The following is a 21,543-nucleotide window of genomic DNA, read 5'->3' as shown; positions in this document are numbered from 1 at the left end:
TGAAGTTGAAACCAAGACATGGAGCTTTTCTTTATTGAGAGTTTCAGTCTCACAGGTCTCCTTGCGCACACCCAGTGTCCCAGCTATCCCCTATGTATACGTGCACAAAGAGCATTAATACCCATCATCTGTTTCTCTTAGCCTTCACAATGTAATTGACATTTGTAAACCTTAAATTGTAATACCTATCATCAGTTACTCTAATGTTGTAACAGCTGTAATATTATCCCTCCAATAGAGCAGCACTCCCTGAGTCCAGCAGTGCTCCCTCAATACTGCCCCTCCAATAGTGCAGTGCTCACTCAATACTGGCATTGGGAGTGTCAAACCTAGATTGGGAGCTCAGGTTCCTGGCGGGGATCTTGAACCTGCAACCTTGTGACTTGCAACCAAGAGAGCTACCCTACTGAGCACCAGTTCCCACACAACCAGCGCAGAGGAGCACTGCTACTTCGGGCAGTGGGCATAAAGTCTTCGTCACCTACTTGTTATTCTGCACTTGCCATCCCTTCAAGATCATAACTTAGATACAGATGAGAAAAGCCATTTCGGCAATCTAAGTTCACCCACTCAGAAATAATCTACAATCTTGCCAGTCACAGTGTCCAATTGTCTCGTAAATGATTCAGGGTAGAGGTCTGTGTGTTCCTCACTCTACAGAAAGGCTTAGGCATTACATCGATGTTAAATTCTCATTTTCCGTGACCACCCCCCCCCCCGCCCCCCCCCCCGACCAATTCTAGCTTCAGCATCTTAGGTTAAAGCTTTCTCGCAGATTTACCCGCCTGTACTCTTCACTACGTTATGACTTGGTGAGATACCTTCTCTTGGTCTGAACTTGGCCTGTTCCACCAGGAATGAGACAAATTCAGGCAGCCCGCCCTACCCAATTCTCTTCTTCTCTTTATTCTTTCATAGGATCTGGGTGTCGCTGGCAAGGCCAGCATTTGCTGCCCATCCCTAATTGCCTCTTGAACCGATTGGCCTTGCTCAGGCATTTCAAGAAGAACATAAGAACTAGGAGCAGGAGTAGGCAATTCAGCCCCTCGAGCCTGACCCGCCATTCAATACGATCATGGCTGATCTCGTTTTGGCCTCAACTCCAATTTCCCGCCCTCTCCTCATAACCTTTCAACCCGTTGCTAATTAAAAATCTGTCCATCTCCCCCTTAAATTTATTCAGTGTCCCGGCATCTCTGAGGTAGTGAATTCCACAGATTCACGACCCTTTGAGAAAAGTAATTCCTCCTCATCTCTGATTTAAATCTACCACCCCTTAGCCTAAAACTATGGCCTCTCGTTCTAGAATGCCCCACAAGGGGAAACATCCGCTCCACGTCTACTTTGCCTATCCCCTTTAGCATCTTATATACCTCAATCAGATCTCCTCTCATCCTTCTAAACACTAGCGAGTATAGGCCTAAACTGCTCAATCTCTCCTCATAAGACAAGCCCCGCATCTCTGGAATAAATCTAATGAACCTCCTCTGAACCGCCTCCAATGCAACTACATCCTTCCTCAAGTAAGGGGACCAAAACTGTGCACAGTTCTCCAGATGCGGCCTCACCAATGCCTTGTGCAGTTGCAACCGTAGGTTGCAGAGGGGCAGTTAAGAGTCAACCACATCGCTGTGGGTCTGGAGTCACATGTAGGCCAGACCGGGTAAGGACGGCAGATTTCCTTCCCTAAAGGGCACGTGAGTGAACCAGATGGGTTTTAGCAATAATCAATGCGAGTTACCATTACTGAGACGAGCTTTATATTCCAGGTTTTATAAATTAAGTTTAAATTCCAAAAGCTGCTGGGGTGGGATTTGAACCAGGGCCTACAAAAAAAATCAGCCTAGGATACTAGCCCAGCTACATTACCACTACACCACCAGCCTACCTTGCATGAGCACTGAAAATGTGACTAGTGGTGTTCTGCAAGGCTCTTGTGTTGGGCCCTGAACTATTCATCGTATTTATTAATGGCTTTAACGATGGAATAGAAAGTTGCTTATCCAAGTTCGCCGATGACACAGAGGTAGGCGGCATCATAAGCAGCGGACACGGCATACAATTATAAAGAAAGGTTAAATAAATGGGCAAAACTGTGGCAAAATGGCTTCCAATGTGAGCAACTGCCGGCTCATCTTCTTTGGGCCTAATAAGGGTCGCGCGGGGAACTTTCTAGATGGTCAAAAAGGTAGAAACAGTGAAACAAGAGACTTGAGGGAGGGCGTGTCCAGGTACGCGGGTCATTAAAATGTCACGGACAGGTACAGGAAGTAATCAAAGAGGCTGGTCTTTGTATCTGGAGGGCTAGAAGACATGGGGTTAGAAGTCAGGCTTCACCTGTACAAAGCCTTGGCTAGGCCTCACCTGGGGGGAGAGTTTTCCGCTCGTCTGCCGAGCATAAAATGATGCGCGATGACGCCACCACGTGATATTTCGTTCGGCGGGCGAGCGCTGGAGTCAGCAGCGCCCCCACCGACCATTAAAAGGCCTCTTAAAGCCCTTAAGAGGGTAAGTGAATGAAAATCTTCGCTGCCCGTCCAACCTCAGGGTCGGCGGGGGCGGGCGTAAAGGCCAAGCGGCCTTTGGGTTTTTTAAGAGACCTCATCCACGGGGCGGGGTGAGGTTTCCAACAGCAATTAAAAATAAAAATTAATAAATGCGAGCATTTCATTGATGACACGTCCCTGCTCATGGGAGAGTCACCGGAGCAGGCACCTTTTGTAGCGCTTTAGGGGGCCTTTATTTTTTAACCGTTTTAAACCGATTTAAGCCGCGGAGAGCTTTTCCGGCACGCGCGCCCCCCAGGGGAAAGCGCAAAGTTCCCCGCTTGCCACTCCTCGCCCGCACAGAGCTCGCGTTTCACGCTGGGCGGGGCCTTGGCGGGAAATCGCGGCCGAGCCCCAATCGCCTGCGGCGGGCGGCTTCCCGGCTGCCCCCGCCTCCCCCTGCCGAGCCCGCCCGACGAGGGAAAGGTCCTTCCACCCCCCCCCCGGAGTCACCGTGGGCACCGCGCCTTAGGAAGGATATATCGGCCTTCGGGGAAAGCGCCGTGTAGATTTACCAGAACGATGCCTGGGCTGCACCGCCACCCATTCTCTCTCTCTCTCCCCCCCGTCCACACCATTTAAGATTGGCAAATTGGGATTCCTGGTGATCAAAAGCGTTTCGTGTTTAGTTATTCAGAGCAAAATGCCGCAGGCCCTGGAGATCTGAAATAAAACCAGGCGCCGGGATTTTTAGGATGGCGGACTTCCCTCCCAGCCCCCTGAGGGGTGGGTGGAGGGCACATCCCCGCCAATGCCAACCCTCCCAACACGTGTTGATTGGCCAGAGGCGGGGCTCCCGCCCCTCGCTCAGGAGGACGCCCCGCCTCAGGGAGCTGCCGGCCAATCGGATTGGCCGGAAAGCTCTCTCGCGACCCCCCCCCTCTGCAGTGCCAGGAGCTGCAGTGGACAGGGCTGGAACTGCAAGCAGTCCCCCGAGTCTGAGTCCCGAGAGTCGAGGAGTCCGGGGAAGTCTCATGGTCGGGTAGGGAGGCGGTGGCAATAGCGGTATCGCCGCACTGGCTAGTATTCCAGACACCCAGGGCCATGCTCCCACCACAGCAGGTGGTGAAATCCGAATTCAATAAAAATGTGGAATTAAAAGATGATGGCCATTGATGATTGTCATAAAAAAACCCATCTGGTTCACTAATGTCTCCTTTAGGGAAGGAAATCTGCTGTCCTTACCCGGTCTGGCCTACATGTGACTCCAGGCCCCACAGTAATGCGGTTGACTCTTAACTGCCCCTCTGAACAAGGGGCAACTAGGGGTGGGCAATAAATGCTGGATGAATGAAAGAAGAAGTTGAGGTCTAGGTGTGCAGGGTGTGGTGGTGTTGATGGAAAGACGGGGGGGGGGGGGGGGTGGGGGGGAAGGAGGGGTCCAGGGGGCCCGGCCTTTTGTGGGGAGGGGGGCCCCGTCGTTAAAGGGAAACACCTCCCCTCCCCCGCCCCGCTTCCCTCTCCAGGCTTGAGAAGGCTTTCTTTTCAGGCCTCACCCCAGCCCCTGAGCTCCTCCCGCCAGCCTGCAGGGTGGTGGTAAACAGCCCTTAAGTGGTCAATCATTGGCCACCTGAGGGCCTCAGCTGGGGGAAAGGGAAGGCGGGCTGGCCTCGGGCAAGGGCAAGTAGGCCGGCCTAGGGCAAGGGCAGACAGGCCGGCCTAGAGCCAGGGCAAGTAGGCCGGCCTAGGGCAAGGGCCAACAGGCCGGCCTAGAGCCAGGGCAAGTAGGCCGGCCTAGGGCAAGGGCAGGCCTAGGCCTCGCCCGTCCAAGCGTAAAATTGCGGAGAGGCCGGGGCGGGCGGGAGCCCGGTGGGGAGGAGCCGAGGAAGGCCCTTCCGAAGAAGGGTCGTGCTGGACTCAGAACGTTGACTCGTGTTTCTCTCTCTCCACACGGGTGCTGCCGGGCCTAGCTGCGCCTTTCCGGCACCTTCTGAGCGGACTCGGTGACTGTTTCTGATCTCGCAGGCCTGAAACGGCAACCTAGGGCAGGATTTTACCGTCGGCGAGCGGGGGGGGTGTAAAATGACACGGGATGACATCAGGCGGAACCCCCGACGTCACCCCCACCCCATTTAAATTTTCAGGAAGGCGGGGGCGCAGCAAAATCAGCTGCGGGCCCGCCGACCTGTCAATGGCCAATTAGTTGGCCCGCCCACGCAAAATGGCGGCGCGGTCTGCGCCCGCCCGCGATTGGGTCAGCTGCGCCCGCCCCGCAAATGGAAAACTCAGTCCCTGTTGGCTCTGGTCGCCAAGGCGTTCCAGCCCCGGCAACCACAAACCTCGGCTTCCGCACCTTGGGCGCCGTGAGGGAGATCGAAGGCTGCATTCTGTTTCCAAGGAGGCAAGGTGCACAGGAAGCTCACTGCCGTTAATTGGCAGTGATTTACGAGGCAATTCGGAGTTCCTTTCCCCTGGGCTGCCTGTGAGGGGAAACTCTAAACCGTTTTACCCAGCTGTGAAAGCTGAATTTAAAGCTCATTAAAGTACGATCACTCCGGGGTCGTGACCCTTGTGTATTCGTCTTCGGTTAAGCCCGTCCCTGTTGGAAGGCCGATCAAATCCAAATTTTTCCGGAGCATAATCTTCCTCTTCCCCACTTGTTACCTGACGTGTTGACCCCTCGATCGGGAAATGGCTACCGCTGCCTAACCTTCTAATTTATTCACTCATCGGAGGTGGGCGTCGCTGGCTGGGTCCAGCATTTGTTGCCCGGTCCCTAATTGCCCCCTTGAGAAGGTGGTGGGTGAGCCGCCATCTTGAGCCGCTGCAGTCCGTGTGGTGTAGGTACACCCACGGCGCTGTTAGGGAGGGAGTTCCAGGATTTTGGCCCAGCGGCAGTGAAGGAACGGCCGATATATTTCCAAGGCAGGATGGTGAGTGGCTCGGAGGGGAACTTGCAGGTGGTGATGTTCCTATGTGTCTGCTGCCCTTGTCCTTCTAGGTGGTAGAGGTCGTGGGTTTGGAAGGTGCTGTCGAAGGAGCCTTGGTGAATTGCTGCAGTGCATCTTGTAGATGGTACACACACTGCTGCTACTGTGCGTCGGTGGTGGAGGGAGTGAATGTTGGTGGAGTGGGTGCCAATCAACTCTGATCGGGTGCAATGTTGGGTGGTGCATCACATGAGCTCGAATAACCCCCGCCCTCACTCTCCAGCCACTGGCCCAGCCTCCAGGTGTCACTCTCTACCTGCGGCCAATTGCAAAGGGTAACTGGGCTCTTTGTTATCCGACTGGCTTAATCCTGAAAGTCAGCCGAACAAAATATTGTCACCAAATCCAACCTTTCTGTCATAAATAACTGAAGAAAGGGGAAGAGGTGCATTATTATTTAATGCGCTCCAATCTTTTCCCAAGGTTTGCTCACAGTGTTTTTCGCACCCAGGCTGAAGGAAAGGAGGCTGCATTGATTTAGCACCTTGCACATCCTGACGCCAAAGGGCTCAGAAAAATATCTTCCAAAGGTGGGTTCCTTGGCTCAGTTTCCCTTCGGTCTCCGATATCTCCAATGCCAGTGAAACGCTAGGGTTGGCATGTGTGCCTTTGACGGTACGCTGAAGATCACTCGTGCCAACGCAACGCGCGTTCGTCTCCGCTACCTTACCGCCCACCGACGCGTTTTAACGTCGGCCAGCCCATCGGGTACAGTCTGAACGGTCAAGCGCGGCCGTGTCACCGTCCGCGTACGCCACTCCGTCGCCAGCCAGCTCAGGACCGCCCTGACCCAAGTGCCACCCGCGGGAGGCGTTGCGGGCGGGATCGTGTTCTTCCCGTCGGACAACCTCCGGCTTAGAAGCTCGGACAACCAAGGCACCTTTGCCCGGGTAGCACGTGGCGCCCATGATGCCCTGTGAACGGTGGCGGGGTGGGGGGGCGATACGATAAGCTACAGGCCTGTCCCTGCTTGCGGGCTCAGCGCAGTAGGTTAGTTTGTGAATGGTGGAGTTGGGGGGCGGGGGTGCGGTGTAAACCTTGTGTGGGACATGCACACGTCGCTGATTTACAGGCGCGTTGTTTTTTTTAACGACGGAGAAAGACTTTCAGGTCGCCGACGTGTTTTCTGATCGGGGGGAGGGGGTGGTCAGACAGAAAAGGGCTCTGGCCGGGCGCCAACATGGGCAGAGTCATCTCAAGATGGGCACAAGCTTTCGCCCCCCTCCCCAGCAGCCCCTCACCTCCATAGCCAGCTGTGGAAAGCTCCGGACTCCCCAGCGCGGCTCGGTCACTGGGGACTCGTGGTCCTTGATGTTCATGGTTGGCCTCCACTCGTGGCCTTGCTGTGCGCGGGGCCTCGTTATGGAAATCTATAGCGTCCAGCGGCCCGGGCGCATTCTCCAAATGGCTGCTGCCCATTGATTCTCTGAGCACTAACGGGCTCGCCGCGATTAGTTCCAGTCACAGGCAGAGTACAATTCATTACGTTCACTCACAGCTCCACTAATTAGGCCCTGATTTTATTAGAGATATTCTTGCTTAGGGGCTCCTGCGCAAGCGACAATTCAATTAATCACGCGGAATAATACGTCCGGCGGCAAGTGGCGCGCAGGCCCTCGCGATTAGGCTGACGGACTGCTCCGGAACTCGGAGCGCAAAAATGGGAAGCGTTCGTCGGGCAAAAAAACAGGAGGCACCCGGCGGCGCTCCGGCCTAGAACGGAACAGGCACCCCCCCCCCCCCCCCCCACCAACCCAACAGGGCAGGCACGGGGCCAGCAACAACTTACATTTATGTAGCGCCTTCAGTAAAACACCATCCCTCTACGATGGCGCCTCACGAGCTTTATCCTACAGGATTTGACACTGGGCCGCAGAGGACGATATGAGGGCAGGTGACCATGGGCTGGAGAGGTAGGAGCAGGAGTAGGCCATTCGGCCCCTCGAGCCTGCTCCGCCATTCAGCACGATCTTGTCTGATCTTCTGCCTCCCCGCTATCTCCCCAGACTATCCCCGTATCCCTGGACATCTTTAATGTCTAGACGCCCGTCTGGCTCCGTCTTGAACATACACAATGACCGAGCCTCCACAGCCCGCTGTGGTAGAGAATTCCAAAGATTCACCAACCCTCGAGTGAAGAAACTCCTCCTCATCTCGGCCTTCAATGGCCTAACTCGTATTCTGACGCTGCGTCATGACCTCTGAAGAAGAGCCATACGGACTCAAAATGTTAACTCTGTTTCCCTGCCATTCCCTGGTTCATTCCTCGTGGCAATGCCTTGACCAGAGTCGACCTGCCTGGTTTGAATTTTAACAAAGGCTTGGCGGTTAACTGTTCCCTGCTGCCTTCTCTATGGCAACGTCTCTATCAAACAGAGTCCACTTGCCAACCATTCATCACTCTCTTCTCATGCAGTACAAATTGTTGCTCCCTTTACTGTCAGTTCCCAGGTTCCCAGGCCCCGGACCTGCTGAGTTTTTCCAGCATTTTCTGTTTTTATTTCAGGTTTCCAGCATCCGCGGTATTTTGCTTTTATCTGACACCGTGTCCCCTGGTTCTAGGTTCCAACCCACCACCACCACCCCCTACTCCCCTCACACCCCTCAACCAGGGGAAACATCCTTCCTGCATCTACCCTGTCACCCTTGAAAAGTACCGCATTGATTGTGAAGTGCTGTGGAATGTTCTGAGATCTTCTTTAGCCAGAGAGTGGGTGAATCTATGGGATTCATTGCCACAGAAGGCTGTGGAGGCCAGGTCATTGAGTGTATTTAAGAGCGAGATAGATAGGTTCTTGATTGGTAAGGGGATCAAAGGTTACGGGGAAAAGGCGGGAGAATGGGGTTGAGAAACTTATCAGCCATGATTGAATGGTGGAGCAGACTCGATGGGCCGAATGGCCTAAATTCTGCTCCTATGTCTTATGGTCTTATCATGAAAGTATAAATTATTTTTTCAGCATGTGCTCCTGGTATCAGTGCAGTCGGTCCACTGATTGTTCTTTACAGGCGTCTGAACCAAAGGTAGGGTTGCGCTGTCAATTTAGGCTGAGCGACCAAACTGGTGTGAGGCTTGTGAGTGCAGGTCACCACCTTTCAACAAGAGGTTACTGAGGTGAAACTTTAACTCCTTCTCTCTCCTCTTTTCTCCTACAGATGCTGCCTGACCTGCTGAGTATTTCTAGCAGTTTCTGTTTACAGTCTATAACTGACTTACCAACCCCTATTTTTTTCAAACTCAGGCCCCTTTCCCCCTGCCCGTAGATGCCGTTTAGGTCCCACTTGCACAGGAGATCGGACACTCCTGTCGTGACACTTCACGCTCTCCCACATCCAACCCTCTGTAAATTTGAGGTCATCCAAAGCTAGTCATTTGGTAGTGCAGGGCTTGAGTGTTGCTGTAAATGAGACGTGCCATTGAATCTTTGTGTCCCGTACTCTTCAGACAGAAGGACCAAGTCCACGCATTGCGCCTTTGCCAACGAAACAAAGGCCTGGGGGACAGCCATTCCTTGGTTCATTCCTCATGGCAATGCCTTGACCAGAGTCGACCTGCCTGGTTTGAATTTGAACAAAAGCTTGGCGGTTAACTGTTCCCTGGTGCCTTCTCTATGGCAACGTCTCTACCAAACAGAGTCCAACTGCCAACCATTCAGCGCTCTCTTCTCATGCAGTACAAATTGTTGTTCCCTTTACTGTCAGTTTATCTTGCTTAGAAAGACCTGATGAGTACAAGGGGAAATGCTTCGATAAAAACGCTTCTCTTCTTTTCAACAAAGCTCATCCAAAACTCTGTTGCCCATGCAATCCTAACTCGCACTAACTCTCGTTCGCCCATCACCCCCCCTCGACCCACATTGGCTCTTGGTTGAGTAACACCACATGATCAAAGCACTCCATGGCCTATAACCCCCCCCACACTCCGTACCCCCATCTTTGTAACCTCCTCCAGCCCCACAATCTGTCGAGGATCCAATTCTCTTGCTTATCTCCGATTTCCATCGCTCCACCATTGGGCGGCCGGGCCATCAGCTGCCTGAGGGGGGGGGGGGGGGGGGTGGGGGGGGCACCCTAAGCTCTGGAATCCCCTCCCTAAACCTCTCCACCCCTCTCTCCTCCTTTAAGACGCTCCTTAAAACTGACCTAGTTGCCCGAGCTTTTGGTCGCCCGCCCCTAAATATCTCCTCATGTGGCTTGGTGGGGTTGGTGGGGGGTGTGGTCAGATTTTGCTGGATGGCACTCCTGTGAAGGGCCTTGGGATGTTTTACCCTGCTAAAGGCGCTACATAAATGCAAGAAATGGCCGGCAGCACATTTGAGGTGAGAAACAACAATGTTAGGATGCAAAGCTGCGCGTTTTAACCACTCTTATGTTATGACAGCATCATTAAGATTGAGCATGAAGGAACTGCGCACAGACACCGTAGCACTTAGAGTGATTTCAACACCGCCAGTTGTTACCGCGTTCGACAAAGAAAGGTGTTGCACAATTATCCACTCAATCCCTGCCACGCTACTCAAAGGGACTCATTAAAACCGTCCCGCTTCCAAAGATAAACCCTCCCGCCTTGCGACCTGCCCAGCCCCGTCTCTTTATTCATAGCTGCCGTCGCCTCAGCCTGTCTGATCCCGGTATTGCCCACCGAGAGGGTTTCAGCAGTCAGCCTGGTGTCAAAGCAAGGCAAAGGGAGCCCCCCCCACCACCCCGTGGGATTGGGATAACAGGGTGGGGGGCTCAACGGGCTGTCAGTGTTCAAGCCAGATGGACCTCGTCCCAGCTCCGCAGCGCCTCCGAGATCTCTGTGCTCCTCTAACTCAGGCCTTGGGCTCTTGGGGAGGAGGCGGTGGGGTAGTGGTCGTGTCGACCGGGCCTAGTTAATCCCAAGACCCAGACAATTGCGCTGGGGATAAAAGCAAAACACTGCCGATGCCGGAAATCTGAAACAAAAATAAAAACCGCTGGAAAAACTCAGCAGGTCTGACAGCGTCTGCGGAGAGGGACACAGTTAACATTTCGAGTCCGTATGACTCTTCATCAGAACTGAGGAAATAGAGAAATGAGGTGGAATATAAGCTGGTTGAGGGGGTGGGGGGGTGGGACAGGTAGAGCTGGATAGAGGGCCAGTGATAGGTGGAGGTAAAGAAGAGACTGCCAAAGATGTCATAGACAAAAGGACAAAGGGCTGTTGATGGTGGTGATCTTAGTTAAGGATTGTGCTAATGAGACATGGGGTTCAAGTCCCACCAGGTTGGTGGGGGTTTAAATTTGAGTCGCAAATCTGGAATGTAAAGCCAGTCTCAGTAATGGTGACCATGACCATTGTCATAAAAGCTCATACCTACGAATTAGAAGTAGGCCACTCGGCCCCTCGAGCCTGCTCCACCATTCAATAAGATCATGGCTGATCCAATTGCAACCTCAACTCCACACTCCTGCCTATCCCCTGATAGCCTTTCACCCCCTTGTTAATCAAGAATCTATCCACCTCTGCCTTAAAAATAGTCAAAGACTCTGCTTCCACCGCCTTTTGAGGAAGAGAGTTCCAAAGACTCACGACCCTCTGAGAGAAAAAGAATTTCTCCTCATCTCTGTCTTCAATGGGCGACCCTTATTTGTAAACAGTGACCCCTCGTTCTAGATTCTCCCACAAGAGGGAACATCCTCCCCACACCCAGCCTGTCAAGACCCCTCAGGATCTGATATATTTCAATCAAGCCTTCTAAACTCCAGTGGATACCAGCCTAACCTGTCCAGCATTTCCTCATAAGACAACCCACCCATTCCAGGTATTCGCTGAGTGAACCTTCTCTGAACTGCTTCTAACAAATTTACATCTTTCCTTAAATAAGGTGACCAATACTGTACACAGTACTGCAGATGTGGTCTCACTAGAGCTCTGTTCAACTGAAACACAACCTCCCTACCTTTGTATTCAATTCCCCTCGCAATAGACAATAACATTCTATTAGCTTTCCTAAATACCTGCTGTACTAAACGTTTGTGATTCATGCACTAGGACACCCAGATCCCTCTGCATCTCAGAGCTCTGCAATCTCTCACCATTTAGATAATATGCTTTTTTATTCTTCCTGCCAAAGTGGGCAATTTCACCTTATCCCACATTTTACCCCATTTTCCAGATCTTTGCCCATACACTTAACCTGTCTATATCCTTTGAGGCCTCCTTATGTCCTCTTCACAACTTATTTTCTGACCTATCTTTGTGTCATCAGCAAACTTAGCAACCATCCCTTTGGTCCCTTCATCCTAGTCATTTATACGGGCAGGATTTTACACATCGGCGAGCGGGGGCGAGGGAACTCCCGACGTCATCCCGCCCCATTTAAATTTTCAGGAAGGCGGGGGCGCAGCGAAATCAGCTGCGCGCCCGCCGACCAGTCAATGGCCAATTGAGGCCATTGACCGAGGCAAGGAAGTAATTAAAGGACCTGCCCGTCCGACCTTAAGGCTGGTGGGTCGGCCAGGAGCCCCGGCGGGGAATAGAAAAAACATGAAACCTCATCCAGCGGCGGGATGAGGTTTCTATATAGGGTTTTAAAAATTTTAATAAAGATTTTATGAAAATTATGGACATGTCCCAGCTCATGTGACATTGTCACATGAGGGGACATGTTAGGGATATTTTATTTTTCTATTTTTCGGTTTTTTACATTTACAGCCGATCTCCCTGAGGCTGCACTTAGCCTCAGGGAGATGAGTGCGCTCTTTCACGTGCATGCGCGGAAGAGCGCTCTCTAGGCTCAGGGACCCCCACTGCCCGCACAGGGAGCGCACGTCACGCTGGGCGGGCCTGAATTGGCACGTCCACGTAAAATAGCTCCACGCCCCTGATCGGGGGGGCGCCGATCGGAAGCCCGCCCGTGCACGCCCGCTCTTCAACTTCGCCCCCATCGGACGGGGGAAAATTCAGCCCTATGAATTGGAAGAAGTTGGGGCACCAATTGACTGGGCAGAATTTTGCCCTCGGATGGCGTGCGGGCCCCATCGGCTTGGCGGCGGGCAGACAGCTGACTCCCGCCACTGAAATTGGACCCGCCGCTATGCGCTTCCTGTTCCGGGTGGGAAGGGATTCCCCATCTGTCAAAGTGCGCTCTGAGTGCATGCGCGAAAAAGCGCCCTTCTCCCTGAGGCAAAGTCCTGTCTCAGGGAGATTACTGACAGTGGAAAAAACTTAAAAAATAGAAACATTAAAAAATAATTAACATGTCCCCCTCATGTGACAATGTCACACGAGATGGGGCATGTTAATGAAGAACACGTAAAGTTTATTAATTTTTTACGCGGTAGTTAGGAAGGCAAATGCAATATTGGCATTTATTTCGAGAGGACTAGAATATAAAAGCAGGGATGTGCTGCTGAGGCTTTATAAGGCTCTGGTCAGACCACATTTAGAATATTGTGAGCAATTTTGGGCCCCGTATCTCAGGAAGGATGTGCTGGCCCTGGAGAGGGTCCAGAGGTGGTTCACGAGAATGATCCCAGGAATGAAAGGCTTAACATATGAGGAACGTTTGAGGACTCTGGGTCTATACTCGATGGAGTTTAGAAGGATGAGGGAGATCTGACTGAAACAGAGTACTGAAAGGCCTGGATAGAGTGGACGTGGGGAAGATGTTTCCATTAGTAGGAGAGACTAGGACCCGAGGGCACAGCCTCACAGTAAAGGGAAGACCTTTTAGAACAGAAATGAGGAGAAACTTCTTTAGCCAGAGAGTGGTGAATCTATGGAATTCATTGCCACAGAAGGCTGTGGAGGCCAGGTCATTGAGTGTATTTAAGAGCGAGATAGATAGGTTCTTGATTGGTAAGGGGATCAAAGGTTATGGGAAGAAGGCAGGAGAATGGGGTTGAGAAACTTATCAGCCATGATTGAATGGCGGAGCAGACTTGATGGGCCGAATAGCCTAATTTCTGCTCCTATGTCTCATGGTCCTATGGTCTTTACAATACGGACATGAAACTTCATCCCGATGGGGCTCCTGGCCTGCCCACCAGCCTTAAGCTTGGATGGGCAGGTCTTTAATTACTTTAACTAGCCTCTCAATGGCCTCAATTGGCCATTGACAAGTCGGCGGGCGGACAGCTGATTTCGCTGTCCGCCCGCCTTCCTCAAAATTTAAATGGACTGGGATGACGGCAGGGATTCCTCCCGACATCATCCCATGTCATTTTCCCCTCGGCGACCAGGCCCCGCCCCTAAATCGCCGAGGGGAAAATCCTGGCCACTGGTGCAGCGCTCCTTCAGTACTGACCCTCTGATAGCGCAGCGCTCCCTCAGTACTGACCCTCCGACATTGCAATGGTCCCTCAGTAGTGACCCTGCAACAGTGCAGCACTCCCTCAGTACGGACCCTCCGACAGTGCAGCACTCCCTCAGTGCTGACCCTCCGACAGTGCAGCACTCCCTCAGTACTGACCCTCCGACAGTGCAGCACTCCCTCAGTACTGACCCTCTGACAGTGCAGCACTCCCTCAGTACTGACCCTCTGACAGTGCAGCACTCCCTCAGTACTGACCCTCTGACAGTGCAGCACTCCCTCAGTACTGACCCTCTGACAGTGCAGCGCTCTCTCAGTACTGACCCTCCGACAGTGCAGCGCTCCCTCAGCACTGACCCTCCGACAGTGCAGCGCTCCCTCAGCACTGACCCTCCGACAGTGCAGCACTCCCTCAGTACTGACCCTCCGACAGTGCAGCGCTCCCTCAGTACTGACCCTCTGACAGTGCAGCACTCCCTCAGTACTGACCCTCCGACAGTGCAGCACTCCCTCAGTACTGACCCTCCGACAGTGCAGCACTCCCTCAGTACTGACCCTCCGACAGTGCAACGCTCCCTCAGTACTGACCCTCCGACAGTGCAGCACTCCCTCAGTACTGACCCTCCGACAGTGCAGCACTCCCTCAGTACTGACCCTCCGACAGTGCAACGCTCCCTCAGTACTGACCCTCCGACAGTGCAGCACTCCCTCAGTACTGACCCTCCGACAGTGCAGCACTCCCTCAGTACTGACCCTCCGACAGTGCAGCACTCCCTCAGTACTGACCCTCCGACAGCGCAGCACTCCCTCAGTACTGACCCTCCGACAGTGCAGCACTCCCTCAGTACTGACCCTCCGACAGTGCAACGCTCCCTCAGTACTGGAGTGGCAGTTTTGATGGCCTGTACTCAAAAATGAGCCGTCGGAAGGGGCTGGCACCCATGAAATTGACTTTGTCATGATTGGAAAGTTCTGGAAAATCTTCCTGGCCTGTCATGGCAGAAGCATTGGAGCCATTGGGATAAAAGGGAGCGTGCGCACTAACCGAGCTGAGCGAGAGTCACATGGCGAACAGTTGTTTTTTTGGACTGGAGGAAGGTATAGAGCACCCTTCACCGGGACTCAGTACCAGCATCACCGTGTCCCTCCATCCTCGTTCATGACTAGGAATTGGTTACACATGGGCCAAATTTCAAAACCTGCAGATGGGGACAACTTGGAAACATCGTGAACTGTGAGGAGAGTAGCGATCGACTATCACTGTCCTCCTAAAGAGAGGGCAGCTAATAAAGGAGACAGAATCCTGGGCTTCATGAGTAGAGGCATAGAGTACAAGAGCAAGGAGGTTACGTTCAACTTGTATAAGGCACTAGACCGGCCTCATCTGGAGTATTGCGTCCATTTCTGGGAGCCGCACTTTAGGGAGGAGGTGAATGCACTGGGGAGAGTGCGGAAAAGATTCCAGCAACATATTCACATTCGAATTAGGAGCAGGAGTAGGCCATTTGGCCCCTCAAGCCTGCCCCTCCATTCAACAAGATCATGCCTGATCTGATTGTAGCCTCCCGCCTCGCACCGATAACCTTTCACCCCCTTATTAATCAAGAGTCTATCTAGCTCTGCCTTAAAAATATTCAAAGGCTCTGCTTCCACCGCCTTTTGAGGAAGAGAGTTCCAAAGACTCACGACCCTCTGAGAGAGAAAATTTCTCCTCATCTCTGTCTTAAATGGGTGACCCCTTATTTTTAAACAGTGACCCCTAGTTCTAGATTCTTCCAGAAGAGGAAACATCCTCTCCACACCCACCCTGTCAAGACCCCTCAGGATCTTAAAGATTTCTCCTCTTACTCTTCTAAACTCCAGTGGATACCAGCCTAACCTGTCCAACCTTTCCTCATAAGACAACCCGCCCATTCCTAGTATTAGTCTATAAAAGACTAATACTGGGTCTTTGTCTGGATGGCAAGGGTTCGGTCCTTGGGCCCCAACTATTTACAATCTGTATTAATGACTTGGATTCAGGGATAGAAGGTACTATAGCTAAATTTGCAGATGACACCAAAATAGGTGGGAAAGTAAGTTGCAATGAAGAAATAAGAAATGTACAAATGGATATGGACAGGTTAGGTGAATGGGCCAAAATTTGGCAGATGGAGTTTAACGTGGATAAGTGTGAGGTTATCCATTTTGGTCGGAAGAATAAAAAGGCGACTTATTATTTAAACTTCAGAATGCTTCAGTGCAGAGGGATCTGGGTGTCCTCGTGCATGAATCGTTGAAAGCTAGTATACAGGTACAGCATGTAATAAGGAAGGCAAATGGAATTTTGGCATTTATTGCTAAAGGAATAGAGTATAAAAATAGGGAAGTGTTGTTGCAACTGTACAAGGCATTGGTGAGACTGCACCTGGAGCATTGTGCACAGTTTTGGTCCCCTTACTTGAGGAAGGATGTAGTCGCACTGGAGGCGGTTCAGAGGAGGTTCACTAGGTTGATTCCAGAGATGCGGGGCTTGTCTTATGAGGAGAGATTGAGCAGTTTGGGCCTATCCTCGCTAGAGTTTAGAAGGATGAGAGGAGATCTAATTGAGGTATATAAGATGCTAAAGGGGATAGACAAAGTAGACGTGGAGCGGATGTTTCCTCTTGTGGGGCTTTCTAGAACGAGAGGCCATAGTTTTAGGCTAAGCGGTGGTAGATTTAAATCAGAGATGAGGAGGAATTACTTTTCTCAAAGGGTCGTGAATCTGTGGAATTCACTACCTCAGAGTGCAGTGGATGCCGGGACACTGAATAAATTTAAGGAGAAGATAGATTGTTAATGAGTAACGGGTTGAAAGGTTATGGGGAGATTGCGGGAAATTGGAGTTGAGGCCAAAATGAGATCAGCCATGATTATAATGAATGGCGGGGCAGGCTCGAGGGGCTGAATTGCCTACTCCCGCCCCTAGTTCTTATGTTCTAAAACCTCTGAGCTGCTTCTAATGCATTTACATCTTTGCTTAAATAAGGAAACCGATACTGTACACAGTACTGCAGATGTGGTCTCACTAGTGCCCTGTACAACTGAAGCATAACCTCCCTACTTTGCATTCAATTCCCCTCACAATAAACAATAACATTCTATTAGCTTTCCTAGTTACCTGCTGTACCTGCATACTAACCTTTTGTGATTCATGCACTAGGACACCCAGATCCCTCTGCATCTCAGAGCTCTGCAATCTCTCACCAAATAGATAATATGCCCTCTTTTTTATTCTTCCTGCAAAAATGGACAATTTCACATTTCCCCACATTATACTCCATTTGCCAGCTCTTTGCGCACACACTGTACCTATCTATGTCACTTTGTCACCTCCTTGCATCCTCTTCGCAACTTACTTTCCTACCTATCTTTGTGTCCTCAGCAAATTTATTAACAATACCTCCGGTCCCTTCATCCAAGTCATTGATATAAATTGTAAACAGTTGAGGCCTCAGCACTGATCCCTGTGGCACTCCACTCGTTACATCCCGCCAACCCGGAAAATACCCATTTATCCCTACTCTCTGTTTCCTGTTAGCCAGCCAATCTTCTATCCATGCCAATATGTTACCCCCTACACCATGAGCTTTTATTTTCTGCAATAACCTTTGATGTGGCACCTTGTCAAATGCCTTCTAAAAATCTAAGTATAGTACACGTCCACAGTATATGTAAGTCCTTCAAAGAACACCAATAAATTGGTTAAAATTGATTTCCCTTTCACAAAACCATGTTGACTCTGCCTGATAGCCTTAAACCTTTCTAAGTGCCCTGTTATAACATGTTTAATAATAGCTTCGAACATTTTCCCTATGACAGATGTTAGGCTAATCGGCCTGTAGTTTCCCAATTCACGCCTCCCTCCCTTTTTGAATAAAAGAGTTACATTCGCTATTTTCCAATCTATTGAAACTTTCCTCAAATCGATGAGATAGATTGGAGAAGTTGGGATTGTTTTCCTTGGAGAAGAGAAGGTCGAGAGGAGATTTGATAGAGGTGCCCAAAATCATGAGGGGCCTGGACGGAGTCAACAGGGAGAAACTGTTCCCATTGGTGGAAGGGGCACGAATGAGAGGGCATAGTTTTAAGGTAGTTGGCAAAAGAAGCAATAGAGATACAGTGAGTGGTTAGGGTCTGGAATGCGCTGCCCGAGAGCATGGTGGAGGCAAATTCAATTGAGGCTTTCAGAGAGAACCAGACTGCGATCTGAAAAGGAAGAATGTGCAGGGTTACAGGGAATTTTTTTTTAAATTTATTCTTTCATGGGATGTGGGCGTCGCTGGCAAGGCCAGTATTTGTTGCCCATCCCTAATTGCCCTTGAACTGAGTGTCTTGCTTGGCCATTTCAGGGGGCAGTTAAGAGTCAACCACATTGCTGTGGGTCTGGAGTCACGTGTAGGCCCAGACCGGGTAAGGACAGCAGATTTCCTCCCCTAAAGGGACATTAGTGAACCAGATGGGTTTTTACAACAATCGATGATGGTCGCCATGGTCACCATGACTGAGACGAGCTTTATAATTCCAGATTTATTAATTGAATTTAAATTCCACCAGCTGCTGTGATGGGATTTGAACCTGTCTCCCCCAGAGCATTAGCCTTGGCTACTGGTCTGAATTACTGGTTCAGTGACATGACCACTCTGCCTCCATCTCCCCATAAACTCACAGATGCCTACAGCACAGAAGGAGGCCACTCGGCCCATTGTATCCACGCCGGTCAACAAAGATCTGACTACACTCATCCCATTTTCCAGCGCTTGGCCCATAGCCCTGGAAGTTATGGCAAGGCAAGCGAATATCTAAATACTTCTTAAATGTTATGAGAGTTTCTGACTCAACCTCCCTTTCAGGCAGTGAGTTCCAGACTCCCAACACCCTCTGGGTGAGAAAATTTCTCCTCAACTCCCCTCTTAACCTCCTACCTCTTACCTTAAATCTATGCCCCCTGGTTATTGACCCCTCTACTAATGGAAAAAGTGCCTTCCTATCCACCCTATCTATGCCCCTCATAATCTTATACACCTCTACCAGGTCCCCTCTCAACCTTCACTGCTCCAAGGAAAACAAACCCAGCCTATCCAATCTTTCCTCATAGCTCAGACCCTCCAGCCCAGGCAGCATCCTGGTGAATCTCCTCTGCACCCTCTCCAGGGCAATCACATCCTTCCCATAAGGTGGTGACCAGAACTGCACACAGTACTCCAGTTGTGGCCTAACTAGCGTTTTACACAGCTCGAGCATAACCTCCCTACTCTTATATTCTATGCCTTGGCTAATAAAGGCAAATATCTCATATGCCTTCTTAGCCACCTTATCTACCTGTCCTGCTACCTTCCCCACTAGGTGAGTTGATCATTCGGAGAGCTGGAACGGACACTGATGAGCTGAATGGCCTCCCCCTGTGCCACAACAACTCTGTGACTTCAAGACGACGTAGACAAGATTGGAAGTATGGACTCTTGCAGGAAAAGCAGGAAGTGATTCATTTTGGCAAGATGAACAAGGAGAGGCAATATAAACTAGAGCCTGCAGTTCTAAGGAGGGCGCAGAAACAGAGAGGGGCCTGGGGGTGTATGTGCACAATCGTTGAAGGTAGCAGAGCAGGTTGAAAATGGGCTTAAAAGGCATACAGGGTCCTGGGCTTCATAAATAGGGACATAGAGTACAAAAGCAACCTTTATACAACGCTGGTTAGGCCTCAGCTGGAGTGTTGTGTCTGACTCTGGGCACCGCACTTTAGGAAGGATGTCAAGGCCCTGGGAGAGGGCGCGGAGGGAGATTTACCCGAATGGGACCGGGGACGAGGGGACTTCAGTTAATGCGGTGAGACTGGAGAAGCCGGGATTGCTCTCCTCAGAGCGGAGAAGGTTAAGGGGGGGCGATTGAATCGAGGCGTTTCAAAGTGGTCCAGGGATCAGTCACATTTTGTTTAGGAGGCGAGAAGGCTGAGAAGGGGGATTGGATAGAGGAGCTGAAAGCCGCGAGGGGTCCGGACAGAGCGGACAGGGAGAAGCTGTTCCCGTTGGCGGCAGGTCCGAGAATCAGAGGGCACTGGCTTGAGGTGGTTGGCACAGGAATCAAAAGGGAGGCGAGGAAAATCTTTCCCAGGTGGCGTGGGGATCAGGGCCTGGGATGCGCCACCTGGGAGTGTGGTGGAGGCAGGTTCGATCGAGGCATTCAAAAGGGGATTTGGATAAGCACCTGAAGGGGGAAAACAAAAAAAATACATACACGCAGGGCGCTGGCGGAGGGCGGGGAGAGTGAGACATTGGCCTAGCAGAGGGCCAGCACGGTCTTGAGGGGCTGAATAATCTCCCTCTGCACTGCCGCCATCTTTATGATTCTGTGGAGGAGCGTCGTGCGAGGTTGAAATGAACGAGGCATCGGCTGCCTGGCCTACGCTCTTTCAAATCCCGGGTCGAGCGACTGAGACGAGAGGATTAGACGGCGTCCCCGTCCATAGCTGAACTGATGCCACTCCAGATATAAAGACAAAAAAAAACACTCCTGCGGATGCTGGAAATCCAAAACAGGAACAGAATTACCTGGAAAAACTCAGCAGGTCTGGCAGCATCGGCGGAGAAGAAAAGAGCCGACGTTTCGAGTCCTCACGACCCTTCTGCTGAAGGGTCGTGAGGACTCGAAACGTCGACTCTCTTCTTCTCCGCCGACGCTGCCAGAGCTGCTGATGTCGCTCCAGGCTCACCTCCGCCTCAAGTCTTTGGCAAGCGCCCCCGGCGGTTTTGGGCCTCGCGTCGGCCTTTCTGACGAATCGGAAACTCGTGCCGATTTGGCGGGCAATCGCCGTCGGCCACAATCGGAAGCCACCCCCCCGCCATCCACCGACGCCCAACCACCCCCACCACCCCCCCCCCTCTCCCCGGCAACCCTCCCGCCAAACCCCCTATCTCAACTTTCCACGGAAGAAGCAAGAAGTAACAACAAAACCCGCCGCTCTGTATATTATTCATTCGCAGCTAAAGGCAGGAGTTCGGTTCCATCGCACATGAGCTCCCAGTTGCGTATCCGCGGACGTTAGCAAACACACAACACGCCTCGCAAAAAAAAACCAGACTGTTTCTGTCAGCTCAGCATCCCTTTCCGCCGACTTGCTCTAGGCTCCTGCAGCCTCCTTCACTAGGGCTTCCCCCTCTCCCCCCCACCCCCCCATCTCCCGCCTCCCCCACCCCACCCCGCCCACCGTAATCTCCCTTCCCCAAACCCCTCTTCAAAATGTTGCTTCCATTCAATCGGCCATTCTCAGGACGGGTACCCAGCGACTCTCAACAGCAGCTCGAATGATCGCAGAGCAGGCCATTCAGCCCATCAGGTCCGTGCTGGTGTTTATGCCTCCTCTCACCGCCCACCCCCCCACCCCCCACCTCTTCATCTCACCCCGTCAACGTATCCTAGCAGTTGCAGAGCAGGCCTTTCAGCCCATCAGGCCCGTGCTGGTGTTTATGCCTCCTCTCACCGCCCACCTCCCCACCTCTTCATCTCACCCCATCCTTCTACTCCTTTCTCCCTCATCCAGCTTCTCCCTTGAGTGTCCACCTCAGCCACGCCCCGTGGGAGCGAGTTCCACGTTCTCCCCGATCCCCGGTTAAAGGAGGTCCCCCCACCAGAATTCCCGATTGGACTCATTCGCGACTACCGCTTAGTGATGGGCCCTGAGTTTCCGGTCTCACCCACACGGGCGGGATGAGGTTTCCAACAGCAAAAAAAAAATAAGACTAAAGCGTCAACGTTTCTCTGCAGTCACAT

The 21,543-nt window shown here is 51.8% G+C and overlaps 1 protein-coding gene across 1 annotated transcript in view; it reads right to left on the bottom strand.

Moving 5' to 3' along the window:
* The window catches only part of nrxn2b (neurexin 2b), a 1,731,499-nt gene that overhangs the window by 710,335 nt on the left and 999,621 nt on the right, over nt 1-21,543 (bottom strand). The window lies entirely within an intron of this gene.

This window comes from Cetorhinus maximus, chromosome 31 (genome assembly GCF_964194155.1).
Source record: "Cetorhinus maximus chromosome 31, sCetMax3.hap1.1, whole genome shotgun sequence".
Lineage (NCBI taxonomy): Eukaryota > Metazoa > Chordata > Chondrichthyes > Lamniformes > Cetorhinidae > Cetorhinus > Cetorhinus maximus.
The sequence above is the reverse complement of the archived record's forward strand: the minus strand, read 5'-3'. Positions and strand labels throughout refer to the sequence as shown.